This window comes from Lepisosteus oculatus, chromosome 14 (genome assembly GCF_040954835.1).
Source record: "Lepisosteus oculatus isolate fLepOcu1 chromosome 14, fLepOcu1.hap2, whole genome shotgun sequence".
Taxonomy (NCBI): domain Eukaryota; kingdom Metazoa; phylum Chordata; class Actinopteri; order Semionotiformes; family Lepisosteidae; genus Lepisosteus; species Lepisosteus oculatus.
The window spans coordinates 56,570,103-56,586,631 of NC_090709.1; the positions used below are offsets into that span (position 1 = coordinate 56,570,103).

At 41.8% G+C, this 16,529-nt stretch overlaps 5 non-coding genes across 5 annotated transcripts; 3 read left to right on the plus strand and 2 right to left on the minus strand.

The window, feature by feature from the left end:
* The first annotated feature begins 1,391 nt into the window (after positions 1-1,391).
* Positions 1,392-1,473, plus strand: trnal-aag (transfer RNA leucine (anticodon AAG)). The gene has a single exon. It is a non-coding gene; the product is annotated as a tRNA-Leu (tRNA).
* Positions 1,474-2,485: 1,012 nt separating this feature from the next.
* Positions 2,486-2,559, minus strand: trnat-agu (transfer RNA threonine (anticodon AGU)). Its single transcript has one exon. It is a non-coding gene; the product is annotated as a tRNA-Thr (tRNA).
* A 1,678-nt stretch (positions 2,560-4,237) lies between these two features.
* trnal-aag (transfer RNA leucine (anticodon AAG)) lies at positions 4,238-4,319 on the plus strand. Its single transcript has one exon. It is a non-coding gene; the product is annotated as a tRNA-Leu (tRNA).
* A 1,012-nt stretch (positions 4,320-5,331) lies between these two features.
* trnat-agu (transfer RNA threonine (anticodon AGU)) lies at positions 5,332-5,405 on the minus strand. The gene has a single exon. It is a non-coding gene; the product is annotated as a tRNA-Thr (tRNA).
* A 1,678-nt stretch (positions 5,406-7,083) lies between these two features.
* trnal-aag (transfer RNA leucine (anticodon AAG)) lies at positions 7,084-7,165 on the plus strand. The gene has a single exon. It is a non-coding gene; the product is annotated as a tRNA-Leu (tRNA).
* Positions 7,166-16,529: the final 9,364 nt, after the last annotated feature.

Sequence of the window (16,529 nt, forward strand, 5' to 3'; positions counted from 1 at the left end):
GTGTTCTGCTTTAGACAAAGGGGGGAAAAGACTTCTTTCATCACACGTTTTGCACTGTTTACGGTGTTTGCAGTGCTCTTTCTTAAATGAAAACCAGGAATCGGCACCATATGAGGTGAGACTAGATAATATTGGATCAAGTAGCCTCGCCATTCCATGCGTGACGTGCGCAAAGTGTAATTCCTGTCTTTATAGTGTGCTTGTTAGAGACTTAGCTGGCACCTAGAGCGCTTTAAATCCGGGAGTCAGCAGCCCAAGACAATAGAGCTTCCTTCGTCTATGTTTTTTGCGTGAAGGGGGAAACCATGCGTGTGATGCAAACGATCTTAGTATCGAAGTGCCGTCCCACATAACCGATCCGAACAATCTGCTTTACAGAGGAGCACTGCCGGAGCCTATCGTTGGCAAACTGAAGACCAGGCTGACCTCTTCTGTGACTCTTGAACACTGAGTCTCAAGGTTGTGAATTCAAGCTCCACGCTGGCGGGAAATTCCATAGGTAATGATCACATTTTCTTGCATGCTAATCAAAAGAAATATTAAGAAACTTTTCCCGATACCAGTTTTTTACAAAAGTAAAGGCACACGGCACATGTGTGCCACATCACGTCCGAGTTGAGTGACAACTACCTCAGAGATTGTAAGCTGGGTAGTTTCAGATCAGATCACTTTTTGTATCAAAGGTTCAAGCAAACCCGAATACTTTTGCAAGAGACATTTCAGAATCCCAGTCAAATCCAGTACGATTGCTGGATCCTTTGAATTCGACTGAACTATAGCACAGATCTGCAGTCCACCATTAGAATACTGTGGGTGTGCTGTATAAGCCATACCACCCAAAATAGTTCTAAAACAGGAGAAGCATCCTCGTTTAGGAATGTGGTATAAAGTGAAATGGTCTGGGAAGAGTCCTACGTTTGAACAGTTCAAAATAGACGTCAAGGGGTATTTACGGACTCTTTCGAAATGTAAGAACAAGCTGTGCGGACCTTATCTTTATTTACCTTGTGTAATCGTTTTTCATAAAGTGTAATTGTATTATAGCATGTGCCCCTGACGATTTTCTTGATACGTTATATGTGCTCTTGTTTGTATTGTATGTAGTTTTGTTGTTCAAATAAAACGTAAAAGACACAACTTTCCGGATGCGGCTGCTGTAAAAATAAAATGACATCAAGGGTGCTGTACGCAGAGGTCTGAAACCTGCTCCACAGAAGATCTTTATCCAGAGGTGTTAAAGAAGTCGAGATCTCGCCATGAGAGAGGAAGCATCTCAGAAAAAGCAGGTGCAGTCGGTTCCACGGTCATAACGCCACTAAGTCGGGCGACAAGAGCAAAACCCACCCGGCTTCCTCCGGGCAAGTAATGAGACAAAGAGACAACACACAGCGGGTAGCGTGGCCGAGCGGTCTAAGGCGCTGGATTAAGGCTCCTGTCTCTTCGGGGGCGTGGGTTCGAATCCCACTGCTGCCAGGTGCTTCTGTCGAGACCCCCTTTCAGCTGGCTTCAGACGAAAGGGAGGGAACTGCTTTTTGGCAGTCTCTCGAGAAACTAAGCAAAGTGTTTAAAGATACTTTCTCAGCTTGACATCAAGGCACAAAACAAAAACCTTCTTGCGTCCTCTCAACCCAAAAGCGCTTTGCCACTTTTTGCGTTATGCAGGGAACGACGTCTGCCCAGATCACTTTTGTGTCAATGCAAATCGTAGTGTGCCCTCCGTTTTAATGTTGGCTGTGCTGGCGTGCTGCTTCTGTCTGTGAAACTTGAATGTTCTGCTTCTTCACACCAAATCATCGGCGGGGGTTGAGCTTGTTAAATCTTTGCGCATAGCGCTCCTTTGGAAGTACTTTGTCCAAGTTCAAAAGCGATCGTGGGATTTACTTCATGCGTGCCAAAAAGCATGCCTCGCACGACAGATTTAAATGGGGAATGGAGCCTGCTTCTTGCTGTTTTTCCTGTGGTTGCAGTTACAAAGTTGATCGTGCTTTCACATTCTGTTAACAGTATTCACTGGCTGAGCTTTATCAGTTGGTTCGTAAAGGAATCTCTGCTTCGGTTCCAGAAAAGTCATCTGTGGTGTGTTTTTTTCCGTGCCCATGGCAGTCTTTTAAAGCTGGTAGTAGTGGCGGCGAAGTTAATTTTTTATCCTCTTTAAAAGAATAAGGACGGGCTGGGGCGAGCTCCATTTACCACTCTTTCAGCTAACCGCCGAACTCCCGAACTGATTACACTGCAGAGCCACAGGCGCCTCGCTTTTCTCCATTCTCTGGGTCAGGGTGAAAAAAAACTTGCTGGTATTAGCTGGCCTGCTGGGAGCACCTCTTCTTCACTGATAAGCAAGATTTGTGTTTCATCTTTCTCAAGCTGTAGAGATTTCTTTCAAAACAAGTTGTTCCAGAAAGGAAACGAACACTTGCATTCACCTGAATTAAAAGGCATGGGATTTGCCCGTAAGGATAAATTCTGTACAGTAAGACAGGAAGAAAGGCACCGCTGGGAATCGGACCCAGGATCTCCTGTTTACTAGACAGGCGCTTTAGCCAACTAAGCCACGGCGCCGGCAAAGTGCTGTCCTTTGACAGCCACATGGACACGTCTCAACTGCTCTGAGACATCTGCATTCGGTGTGCACCGAGCCTGCTCGCCTTGCAAGTTTCCTCATTTACATGCGATAGCTCCACCACTAAGAGAAAGGATGAGAAATGGCTTTTATCTGGCACTTTTCATGTCAGAGGATCTCAATCTGCTTTCCGTGTACAAGAGGATGTCCAACTCATGTAGCTAAAGACGTAGATGACAGTGCTCCACTGAAATTTTGATCTCACAACCCTCGGCATGACTCCACTGTGTTCTGCTTTAGACAAAGGGGGGAAAAGACTTCTTTCATCACACGTTTTGCACTGTTTACGGTGTTTGCAGTGCTCTTTCTTAAATGAAAACCAGGAATCGGCACCATATGAGGTGAGACTAGATAATATTGGATCAAGTAGCCTCGCCATTCCATGCGTGACGTGCGCAAAGTGTAATTCCTGTCTTTATAGTGTGCTTGTTAGAGACTTAGCTGGCACCTAGAGCGCTTTAAATCCGGGAGTCAGCAGCCCAAGACAATAGAGCTTCCTTCGTCTATGTTTTTTGCGTGAAGGGGGAAACCATGCGTGTGATGCAAACGATCTTAGTATCGAAGTGCCGTCCCACATAACCGATCCGAACAATCTGCTTTACAGAGGAGCACTGCCGGAGCTTATCGTTGGCAAACTGAAGACCAGGCTGACCTCTTCTGTGACTCTTGAACACTGAGTCTCAAGGTTGTGAATTCAAGCTCCACGCTGGCGGGAAATTCCATAGGTAATGATCACATTTTCTTGCATGCTAATCAAAAGAAATATTAAGAAACTTTTCCCGATACCAGTTTTTTACAAAAGTAAAGGCACACGGCACATGTGTGCCACATCACGTCCGAGTTGAGTGACAACTACCTCAGAGATTGTAAGCTGGGTAGTTTCAGATCAGATCACTTTTTGTATCAAAGGTTCAAGCAAACCCGAATACTTTTGCAAGAGACATTTCAGAATCCCAGTTAAATCCAGTACGATTGCTGGATCCTTTGAATTCAACTGAACTATAGCACAGATCTGCAGTCCACCATTAGAATACTGTGGGTGTGCTGTATAAGCCATACCACCCAAAATAGTTCTAAAACAGGAGAAGCATCCTCGTTTAGGAATGTGGTATAAAGTGAAATGGTCTGGGAAGAGTCCTACGTTTGAACAGTTCAAAATAGACGTCAAGGGGTATTTACGGACTCTTTCGAAATGTAAGAACAAGCTGTGCGGACCTTATCTTTATTTACCTTGTGTAATCGTTTTTCATAAAGTGTAATTGTATTATAGCATGTGCCCCTGACGATTTTCTTGATACGTTATATGTGCTCTTGTTTGTATTGTATGTAGTTTTGTTGTTCAAATAAAACGTAAAAGACACAACTTTCCGGATGCGGCTGCTGTAAAAATAAAATGACAGCAAGGGTGCTGTACGCAGAGGTCTGAAACCTGCTCCACAGAAGATCTTTATCCAGAGGTGTTAAAGAAGTCGAGATCTCGCCATGAGAGGGGAAGCATCTCAGAAAAAGCAGGTGCAGTCGGTTCCACGGTCATAACGCCACTAAGTCGGGCGACAAGAGCAAAACCCACCCGGCTTCCTCCGGGCAAGTAATGAGACAAAGAGACATCACCCAGTGGGTAGCGTGGCCGAGCGGTCTAAGGCGCTGGATTAAGGCTCCAGTCTCTTCGGGGGCGTGGGTTTGAATCCCACCGCTGCCAGGTGCTTCTGTTGAGACCCCCTTTCAGCTGGCTTCAGACAAAAGGGAGGGAACTGCTTTTTGGCAGTCTCTCGAGAAACTAAGCAAAGTGTTTAAAGATACTTTCTCAGCTTGCCATCAAGGCACAAAACAAAAACCTTCTTGCGTCTTCTCAACCCAAAAGCGCTTTGCCACTTTTTGCGTTATGCAGGGAACGACGTCTGCCCAGATCACTTTTGTGTCAATGCAAATCGTAGCGTGCCCTCCGTTTTAATGTTGGCTGTGCTGGCGTGCTGCTTCTGTCTGTGAAACTTGAATGTTCTGCTTCTTCACACCAAATCATCGGCGGGGGTTGAGCTTGTTAAATCTTTGTGCATAGCGCTCCTTTGGAAGTACTTTGTCCAAGTTCAAAAGCGATCGTGGGATTTACTTCATGCGTGCCAAAAAGCATGCCTCGCACGACAGATTTAAATGGGGAATGGAGCCTGCTTCTTGCTGCTTTTCCTGTGGTTGCAGTTACAAAGTTGATCGTGCTTTCACATTCTGTTAACAGTATTCACTGGCTGAGCTTTATCAGTTGGTTCGTAAAGGAATCTCTGCTTCGGTTCCAGAAAAGTCATCTGTGGTGTGTTTTTTTCCGTGCCCATGGCAGTCTTTTAAAGCTGGTAGTAGTGGCGGCGAAGTTAATTTTTTATCCTCTTTAAAAGAATAAGGACGGGCTGGGGCGAGCTCCATTTACCACTCTTTCAGCTAACCGCCGAACTCCCGAACTGATTACACTGCAGAGCCACAGGCGCCTCGCTTTTCTCCATTCTCTGGGTCAGGGTGAAAAAAAACTTGCTGGTATTAGCTGGCCTGCTGGGAGCACCTCTTCTTCACTGATAAGCAAGATTTGTGTTTCATCTTTCTCAAGCTGTATAGATTTCTTTCAAAACAAGTTGTTCCAGAAAGGAAACGAACACTTGCATTCACCTGAATTAAAAGGCATGGGATTTGCCCGTAAGGATAAATTCTGTACAGTAAGACAGGAAGAAAGGCACCGCTGGGAATCGGACCCAGGATCTCCTGTTTACTAGACAGGCGCTTTAGCCAACTAAGCCACGGCGCCGGCAAAGTGCTGTCCTTTGACAGCCACATGGACACGTCTCAACTGCTCTGAGACATCTGCATTCGGTGTGCACCGAGCCTGCTCGCCTTGCAAGTTTCCTCATTTACATGCGATAGCTCCACCACTAAGAGAAAGGATGAGAAATGGCTTTTATCTGGCACTTTTCATGTCAGAGGATCTCAATCTGCTTTCCGTGTACAAGAGGATGTCCAACTCATGTAGCTAAAGACGTAGACGACAGTGCTCCACTGAAATCTTGATCTCACAACCCTCGGCATGACTCCGCTGTGTTCTGCTTTAGACAAAGGGGGGAAAAGACTTCTTTCATCACACGTTTTGCACTGTTTACGGTGTTTGCAGTGCTCTTTCTTAAATGAAAACCAGGAATCGGCACCATATGAGGTGAGACTAGATAATATTGGATCAAGTAGCCTCGCCATTCCATGCGTGACGTGCGCAAAGTGTAATTCCTGTCTTTATAGTGTGCTTGTTAGAGACTAAGCTGGCACCCAGAGCGCTTTAAATCCGGGAGTCAGCAGCCCAAGACAATAGAGCTTCCTTCGTCAATGTTTTTTGCGTGAAGGGGGAAACCATGCGTGTGCTGCAAACGATCTTAGTATCGAAGTGCCGTCCCACATAACCGATCCGAACAATCTGCTTTACAGAGGAGCACTGCCGGAGCTTATCGTTGGCAAACTGAAGACCAGGCTGACCTCTTCTGTGACTCTTGAACACTGAGTCTCAAGGTTGTGAATTCAAGCTCCACGCTGGCGGGAAATTCCATAGGTAATGATCACATTTTCTTGCATGCTAATCAAAAGAAATATTAAGAAACTTTTCCCGATACCAGTTTTTTACAAAAGTAAAGGCACACGGCACATGTGTGCCACATCACGTCCGAGTTGAGTGACAACTACCTCAGAGATTGTAAGCTGGGTAGTTTCAGATCAGATCACTTTTTGTATCAAAGGTTCAAGCAAACCCGAATACTTTTGCAAGAGACATTTCAGAATCCCAGTCAAATCCAGTACGATTGCTGGATCCTTTGAATTCGACTGAACTATAGCACAGATCTGCAGTCCACCATTAGAATACTGTGGGTGTGCTGTATAAGCCATACCGCCCAAAATAGTTCTAAAACAGGAGAAGCATCCTCGTTTAGGAATGTGGTATAAAGTGAAATGGTCTGGGAAGAGTCCTACGTTTGAACAGTTCAAAATAGACGTCAAGGGGTATTTACGGACTCTTTCGAAATGTAAGAACAAGCTGTGCGGACCTTATCTTTATTTACCTTGTGTAATCGTTTTTCATAAAGTGTAATTGTATTATAGCATGTGCCCCTGACGATTTTCTTGATACGTTATATGTGCTCTTGTTTGTATTGTATGTAGTTTTGTTGTTCAAATAAAACGTAAAAGACACAACTTTCCGGATGCGGCTGCTGTAAAAATAAAATGACATCAAGGGTGCTGTACGCAGAGGTCTGAAACCTGCTCCACAGAAGATCTTTATCCAGAGGTGTTAAAGAAGTCGAGATCTCGCCATGAGAGGGGAAGCATCTCAGAAAAAGCAGGTGCAGTCGGTTCCACGGTCATAACGCCACTAAGTCGGGCGACAAGAGCAAAACCCACCCGGCTTCCTCCGGGCAAGTAATGAGACAAAGAGACAACACACAGCGGGTAGCGTGGCTGAGCGGTCTAAGGCGCTGGGTTAAGGCTCCAGTCTCTTCGGGGACGTGGGTTCGAATCCCACCGCTGCCAGGTGCTTCTGTCGAGACCCCCTTTCAGCTGGCTTCAGACGAAAGGGAGGGAACTGCTTTTTGGCAGTCTCTCGAGAAACTAAGCAAAGTGTTTAAAGATACTTTCTCAGCTTGACATCAAGGCACAAAACAAAAACCTTCTTGCGTCCTCTCAACCCAAAAGCGCTTTGCCACTTTTTGCGTTATGCAGGGAACGACGTCTGCCCAGATCACTTTTGTGTCAATGCAAATCGTAGTGTGCCCTCCGTTTTAATGTTGGCTGTGCTGGCGTGCTGCTTCTGTCTGTGAAACTTGAATGTTCTGCTTCTTCACACCAAATCGTCGGCGGGGGTTGAGCTTGTTAAATCTTTGCGCATAGCGCTCCTTTGGAAGTACTTTGTCCAAGTTCAAAAGCGATCATGGGATTTACTGCATGCGTGCAAAAAGCATGCCTCGCACAACACCTCTACATACCCGACCACCACTGCATCATACAGCTGCCAGGGCACCTCACCGTGTCAGGCCACCACTGTGTCACACATATTTCAGCACGATATATTTTATGGATATTATGGAATATAATGGATGGATATCTTAGTTATCTTTCTAGTTCACAGGTTTGCATGCATAATTTAATTTTGAAAGCCACTGAGACATCAGGTACTACTGTTGTATTTATGAAAAAAAAACAAAACAAAAAACATACTAACAACTGTGCCATCCTACTCCTTAGTTAATACATTTTATTATTCATAAACAGTTAACATTGTTAGCAAAATATTTTGAATTATATTTAACCCTATTTTTTCTTTAGTTTTGTATTTAACTTATTATATGATAGTCAGACTTAATGTATATTGGAACAATGAAAATATATTTTTACAAGATTTTACATTAAGCACTTAAAATTAATATGGTTAATAATAGTAAACTGTAACATGCTGTAACAAGATCGGTTAAACTGCGAAGAAAATGCTTTCAGAGAAAATGTTTCAGGTGTGAAGAACATAGATCTCCAATGCAATTTCAACCAAACCTGTTCCCACACACCCTGCCCCCACTACCATTAGAATATACACAAACATTTTAGCGTTTCATTCTGAGCAGAAGACCCTCACACCTGAAGAGTGCTGGCTGTGACGAATTAAACCGGTTTTACAGGTTTCAATCACAGACCATGTGACATGGGAGTCAGGAAACTAACACACAGCGCCACTGGATTTGATAACGCTATAAAAACGCTATAAAATAATGTGACTTTAACAGAACAAGTTTACAGCACAGTACAAAAATAAATGCTGACCATGACTTTAGAAGCATAAATTGCATTACACTCAATTTAAACACAAGCTGTCTTTAGCCCTCTAAGCTGGTTCATACAGAAATGTAGAGATCCAGGCTCAGAACACACAGCTTCATTAGAGAATACATATGCAGGACAACTAGAGAAGACGTTTTACAGAGGATGGATTTTTAGAAACATCCCATCAGTGACATCACTGAAGTCAACTCCTAGGTACTGTAACTGTCGTGTGGATAGTTTCACAAGAATCAGACAAAGGTTTAAGCATCGCTTGTTCTAGATAAAACTGCAAAAAAAAAAACAACAACCAATAATGTACTTCTTTGCGGCTCTGTTTGCCCAAATCATATATTTACAACGTGAAATCTAGAAAATAATATTACGTAACCAAAATCCGCAATATGGAAACAGAACCTGTGTAATTGTTGATAGATGATGTACTCGTAACATTTTTTCAAGACGAACTACAACATTTAAAAAATGACTTGTATGTACTTGATATCTCTAATCAATCCACGGGTCCCAGCACAAAACGAAACTAAAACACATACCGTTTCGCGCTTCTTATTAGTTGCTCAAAAAGTAATTTGACCGTATGAAATGCATAATATAAACCTAGAAACATATACGTGAGCAGTACTTAAGCACTGTAGTATCGGTGTTAAGACATACCTCTCAAATACTGTAAATCAAGTTAAAAATATCTCAAGACCGATTCTGGTCGTAATGAAACCATGTTTCGTGTATGTTTTCTTTTTCATCTTGAAATAACTCATTTCTAAATACCTTTTTCACTGTTAACATCTTGTAGCAACTTTGCGACAAAATATACACTCTGACAGTTCATCCTGCTACCAACATTAAATAAAACAAATCTTAAGATTTCTATATTTATGTCTTTATTTAGTGGTTTCATTCGAAGCTTACAATGTTTAGGGAGAAATGGAATACTGGTGTGTATTTTTTTCTTTAAAGTACCGAGACCAGCCATATACCGTATGTTTATGTTAAGATTTCCCTTCAGTGGTAAAATTAGATTTGAATATTCAATACTTAAACGGGCACAGTTAAGACATTAAATATATATATACATATTGTATACAGTACAGTTTGCATACGGTAATATGTTTATGTTACGCGTTTAAAAAATAAATAAATAAAACTGGAAGGTCCAGCACCACCATTATGTTTATATTGTTGTTTTTGTTGGTTGGTTGTTATTATGGTTATTAATAATACAATCTATAGTTGAAATCTGAGCCTAAATAAAAAGAAAAAGCAAGTGATTAGGTTTATGAGCAATCTAATTACTTATTCGTTTAAAACGCTATATAAAATAAAGTTTATTATTAATTTGCTGGACAGAGCGGTGAACATTATTATGCATAAGACAAAGATAACGATCCTGATCAGTTTAGAAATCTGTGTACGCTGTAAGGTTTTTACTTCTTAAACTTTTAAAATACACGTTTTGAATAGAAAGAAATCCTCTTCCTGGTATAGCACACCAGCACATCTTTTTTCTCCAATCAGAGGGGTGTCAGATAGTGTCAGGCAATCACCATTCTGCGTTGGGTAGCAACGGGTGACTGTTCTCAGGCGGAAGATGTAAACAGCTTAATGTTCGTGTTAAATAATTTTTTTTTAATTCAATTAAACGGGCACAGTTAAGACATTAAATATACATATACATACTGTATACAGTACAGTTTGCATACGGTAATATGTTTATGTTACGCGATTAAAAAATAAATAAACAGCACCAGCTGGATTCGAACACACAACCTGCCAGTTGGTAGTCACGCACCTAGACCAGTAGGCTACAAGACAGCTCGCATAAGCAGGCAGGCGAAACAGCCCTACACAGTTCTGCCGCAGTACACGGATATAATCATACCGTTATTCTTTAGATACGTGATTCCATATTATATTCCCTTTTAATCAAATTCTAAAAGTATGCTTGTTGACGTATCTGGTATCACGTTAGTTAAAGACTTCGAAGCTTACAATGTTTAGGGAGAAATGGAATACTGGTGTGTATTTTTTTCTTTTCATGATAGGTGTCGCATTTTAAATCATTTTCGTAGTTAGAAATTATGAAACGCCCTGTTAAAAGCAAGGAAGTTTTTATGCCCGTTGAAGTAAAACAAAATTCCTGACAAAGTATGGCTTGGACAGATTCCAAGTGCTTGTACAAATGTGCTAAAGAAATTATACTTTGACTATACAGCTTGTCCAAAGTCATCCATTATTAATACTATTAGTAATATCTTCAGTAAAGGCTTTGATGCATAAATATTTCTGATAAAGGTAGGTTGTGTACTTTTGTCCAACTGAGCAATCTTGCTTTCATAAAATATACCAACATTTTAATGACTGATGATTAACATGCTGTAATACACAGTTCAAAATTAAAGGCTCAAATGCTGTACATGAGAGGTTAAGCTCCCCCTGGCGGTTTTACAAGGCGATGCCGGATAGTTACACACGTGAACCGCGTGATACCCCGGTGGGCGTCGCGGTATGCCGCGAAATACCTCACCCATTTTGAATGGCTGCATCTGTACAGTGTGTACACAATGTACTTTATACACAAAGTAAGTGTTTTCGTAACTCTTGGACGTTTTGTGAAAATATTACTGGCATGTCAAAATCGCCCCCTCAACTGAACAGTTCCACCCCCCTCAGTTTTGGATAAAAGGTTTGGATAAAAAGTTTTTGAACACTTTCACTTACTTAACTTGAGCCGTAAAAAATAGTTGTACTTTGTCAATGGTCAGATAACTAACTATACTAACCCAGAATTCACAGTTACTACATCAGACTGTTTGATGTGCAGGGGGCTATCCATCCAGGAACAGCACGTTACATAGTGTCTATGTTTTGGGGTGTCAACATTATTATGACCTTATTTGCTCAGGTGGACCAATGGCTTGCAGTAGTTTATCCTTATACTTACAATCGTTATATAACTAGGACTGTAGTTATAGAAGTTTGTACTTTCTGTTGGTTTTACAATAATTTCTTAATGATTCAGATCCTCGTTACCGTTGATGTTGTTGAGAAAAAGAACACATATGGTTGATGCTCCTGGCAAAAATAATCACGTGAGTTCTGATGAACGTGGAACTGTTCTTTATCACTAAATACCAGATTGCTTGTCATTATCTTCTAACATGAAATACTAATCAGTGGCATGCTTACGAGAATTCACTTGGATGGTTGCAACGGCTCCGTTTAAACCAAAATATCACTGCCCCCTTCAGGATTTCAGACCCCCCACTACAGATCATTCCCCTGGCGCCAGTCCTGGGTATAATGATGAACATAGCTGCCTTGCAAGCAGTGAATCCGGGTGTGATTCCCACCTGACCCATCGACAAACCTTTTCCAATGAATCTTTGATCGATTTTAAAAAGTCTTGAAGCTGGTAGGCTAGGGAAGAAGCACTGTTCGAGTGCACTGAGGAAAATGTGCTACTGTGCTGTGCTGCTCCAGTAGCGCAATTGGTCAGGTTGTGGTGCTTTTGTAGTGGAGTCATACCAAGGTTGTGAGCTCAATCATCACGTGGAGTAGGTTCCGTTTTCAGCTGCAGAAACGTGCTGTTGAATTTAAGTTGGTTCTTGTGTTACTTTTTCCTCTCAATGGAGCTGTATTAATGCAGGCACACCTGCATCCATGTCAAGTTATTTTATCATTGCTCACAAACCAACACACTGCAGGCACCTCTGATATTGTCACTGTTCGTGGGCCACATGTTCCTGCTGTCAGCCTACCATGATCATACACCTATAGAAATATTACTGCTGTAGTACAGGAGCGAAGAAACGAAATGAAAGCACACCAAGTTTAAAAAGGTCAAAGTGTGTCAAAGCCCTTCCTCGAGGAGGATGGGGTTCGAACCTACTTGTGCAGAGTATCATGTACTAAGAGGAGAGTGCTTTAACCACTAGGCCACCTCCATACACACTTTATCCCCCTCCGGACATGAGTTGGCTCTTTCCCCATACTCAAGGGTAATTTTCCTCTTCCACCTACAATTTCAACATTTACCTTGTGAGATGTCAAACCACAGAGCCTGTGCTGCGCTTCAGTGTTAGCTGTAGTGGACAGCCCATTGAACATAAAAAGCATATTGAACTCCTTTGACATAAGCCATTTCTCGTCACTTTGCTCAGCGAGCAGGCTCAGCGCACACTGAATGCAGGTGTCTCAGAGCAATTGAGATGTGTCCAAGTGGCTGTAAAAGGGATATTTGATGCCAATGCCATGGCTTAGGTCTCTGGTTGGAGTATTCTCGGTCGCATTTAATGGCAACGTCATGGCAACGTCAGCTCAAACCACCAAATGGAGACGGGCGTGCCGACAAGCTGACCCTGCTGATGCAGGATTAACACTAGGATGCGAGAATGCTGTGGCTTAGTTGGTTAAAGTGCCTGCCTAGTAAACAGGAGATCCTGGGGTTGAGTCCCAGTGATGCCTGTCTTGCCACACAGTTTATCATTATGGACAGCAACATGCTTCTACATTAAATTTAATGGAAGTGTTCATTTAATTTTTGGAGCAACTTGTTTTTAAAAAAATCCATACAAATTGCAAAAGATAAAATACTCATCTATTTTGTCAGTGCAGAGGAATTACTGCCAGCTGGCAAGGAAACGAAAAAGATTTTTTTGTCTTTAGCCAAAAACCTGTGAATGTAGAAGAAAGGTGATGTGCGTTAGTTTCTATGGCACAGTCAGTCAGCGTATCCTTCAGTTAAACATAACGTTGGTAAATCAAAAGTCCCCAGAGACGCATTTCAAATTAATCCGACCTCAACACTGTCTCGCCTAAATGTGATGGGGTTTCTTTGGATGTCCTTAAGCATCCTGATAGTTGCAGAGATTTCAATTTTTTGGCACAAGTCAAACTACAAGAAGTTAATAGTTGAGCGCCTAAGTCAATATCACCGGGAATGTGACTATGTAAACTTAAAAAGTATTCAAAATATTGCAATTTTGCTGTAGTTTAAAAAGATATTTTAGCTGGGGATCCTCAAATGATGAGGGTAGAAAAGAGAACTATTCGACACCATCAGGAGTGCTTAACGTGTGATAAAAGTGTTTTTTAATCACAAAGTGAAAATAGTCAATTTGTCTTTCACTTAGGCGTTCATTAAAAGCTCATTAAACAATGAAGGAGAGGCTCGTGTTCCGAATTCTCTTCGTGTCTCATTGTCTTGCTTTGATTTTTAAAATGTACACTGTTGGCTATTCACTCTTCCTAACACAATTAAAGAGCCGAGTTTAGTTCAGAGGTAAAGCATCTCATGCATCGTTTTCTATCACCAGCATCTCCACTCTGGATTTCTTTTTAAGCGCGATATCTTTTCTGTGATTTCTTTCGTTTGAATTCCCTCATGTGTGAATTTCAGCGCGACACATAAACTCGTTTGTCTGTTTTAAAGAGATGCAATTTTTAAAACAGACAAAATGAAAGACTTATTAACTAAATACACGTAGAAAACGTGCACCTAATTGAGAAAATTTGGACTGGGGCGATGTATTATTGTAGCGGCGCAAGCTCACAGTGGTGCACTTGAGGAATGCGGTACAAGGGCCAGTGGTGCATTGGATAACGCATCTGATTACGGATCAGGAGACTGTAGGATCGTAATGCTCTTAAACCCAATACCATAACCGTAGTGTGTTCAGTCCTACACAACCTTTCTATCGACTGAATAAGCCTCCTGTTCCATCTCCATCTTCTTCCCACACATTCCGGCTATTTCAGCACCGTTATTGTTGGACCACAGTCACAGATACGTAAGGGACACTATTCTGAAGAACCGTCTTAAATAAATAACGTTGCAAAAGGTAACAATAATGCTTTCTTAACGTAACCTTACATTTGGCCGTACAATACAATTTTCTGTACCCTCAAAAAAAAAATCTTACAACCAACATACAAATTACACATCTTAAGGAACATGAAGAGAAATCTGTGTACTAAATAACATAAAACTGTCGCTGCAAATTATCACCAAGCTATTTTATGTGTCTGACCACCTCTTTGCTACTTTGCAGCGAGCACAAATCTTTTTGTTTCTTCATCTCTATTTTACTGTCTCCTTCCCCTATGTGGAGATGGATCCACAGCCGAAACTTTAGGTCAGTTCCTGTTACTCTGTCTGATTGAAAGAGCTTTATTAAAGGCACTCCCATCTCTGCAGGAAAGTTATTGCTGCTCTCAACACAATATACTGCAGCCAAATATAGCGATACTGTCACTGCCTGTGGGCCACGTGTTCCTGCTGTCAGTCTATTATGTCATGTTCATCCACACCCAGAAACATTACTGCTGTAGCACAAGAGTTATACTGTATAGGCACAGTCCATAGAGCAAGAATCTCTTAATCTCAGAACTGTGGGTTCAGCCCCCACATTGGGTCCCTCTGTGTCAATTTCATCCCCCCAATCCTCCTAGCATGACCTGATGGCGTAACAGTGATACCCAGTACCCAGCGTAATTCAGCTTTCTTTCCACTTGATTCAGATTTTGATCTGAAATCATCAGCCGAACAAGTTTGTCTAAATCGAGGGAGATCTGCTCACAAGCAAGTATTAAACACTTCAGCATTTTCTGTTCGAATACCACACTTTGTCAAAACACTGCCGTTTCTTAAGCTAATAAGTAAGGGTTTTTGAGCACGCATTGTATTGTTAATGCTTATATTAAAAAAGCATAAATTCACATAGTGGAATTTGGACTGAACAAAGTAGTCCAGCCCTTTTACAACATTACATACCCACTGATTAAAGCTTTAAACTACAGTAGCAGGAGTAACAATAATGGCAACAACATGTTTGGAGATCGGCATTTCATTTAGTCTGCGGAAACGTATCGGAATGAACTGCCCGAGATAAAAGAGTAATTGCGGCTTCAGATCGTTTTTACAGAGCATTGCGTTGTTCTGTTCATGCTGACTACACGCATTACATTTGTCATTTACTGCAAGCGTTGCTTTTCCAGGTTTTTCTGAAATTCCTCGCATTTGAGCCAGCACTAAAATATTTCATTCCCGTCGCTGAATACATCGTGGAAACGGTATTTGCAACGGAATGCTGTCACTCATGAAACCTCTTTGTTATTCGGCTCTGAAGTTTGAAAATGAAAATAAAACGGGGGTCACTTCATAGGCTTGAAAGAAGTCCAAGCAGCATAAAAACCCGCGAATTCTCACAAAGGCTGCACCTTTCTTCTGCTGCTGTTATAAATCTGCCTTAAACATTTGAATGCATACCTTACTGCTGCTAATCACATTCACGTGTTTACGAAGCTTTTTTCTGTCCGTTATGTTTTTGCTAAGCAGTTTCTCCGTTTTCATCGTACTGTGATTGTCAGCGAGCACAACAAGACTGAAACAGTGTAAAGGCAGGTAAAAAAGACAGGGTAAAACGCCTGATTGTCGGGAGTGGGATTTGAACCCATGCCTCTATTTGGAGAGCGAAACACAAAGCTTATAAGACACGAAGTTGTGAATTTGCTGTTTTAAACTGCTCGACTATCCTGAAAAATGTGTGCTGATTGCACCAGTCACATGCAATTTTCCACAACTTTAGGACGATTGATACGACTGGACTAACACAATTTGTGGCGTTTAGCATGACATGGAAAACGGTACCGGAGCATTCGGGTCCGGACTACTAGACTCAGAAACAGTTTTTACCCCCCGCACTATCAAACTATCAAACTCCCAGCCTCTCTCACTCTCTCCTCACCTCTCACCTATGATCTGAACCTCACAGTGCCTTCTTTCTTACCAAAAACCCAAACACACATTGAAAATCTACCTCTACCATACATGTCAAAAGCTCACTCCCAATCATTTCTATCCCTTTATTTCATTCTTTTGATGCATGGTTTTGCACATAACCTGTTACATTTTTGTTGTTTTGCACACTGCCTGTTGTTGTTTTTTGCACATTGGTTGTTGTCTCTGTCTTTCTTTTGTTATACAATTGTATTGTTGTTGTGTTTTTTTCTTTGTACTACTTATGTCCGAGAGCTAGCTAAATAGCATTTCGTTATACCATATACC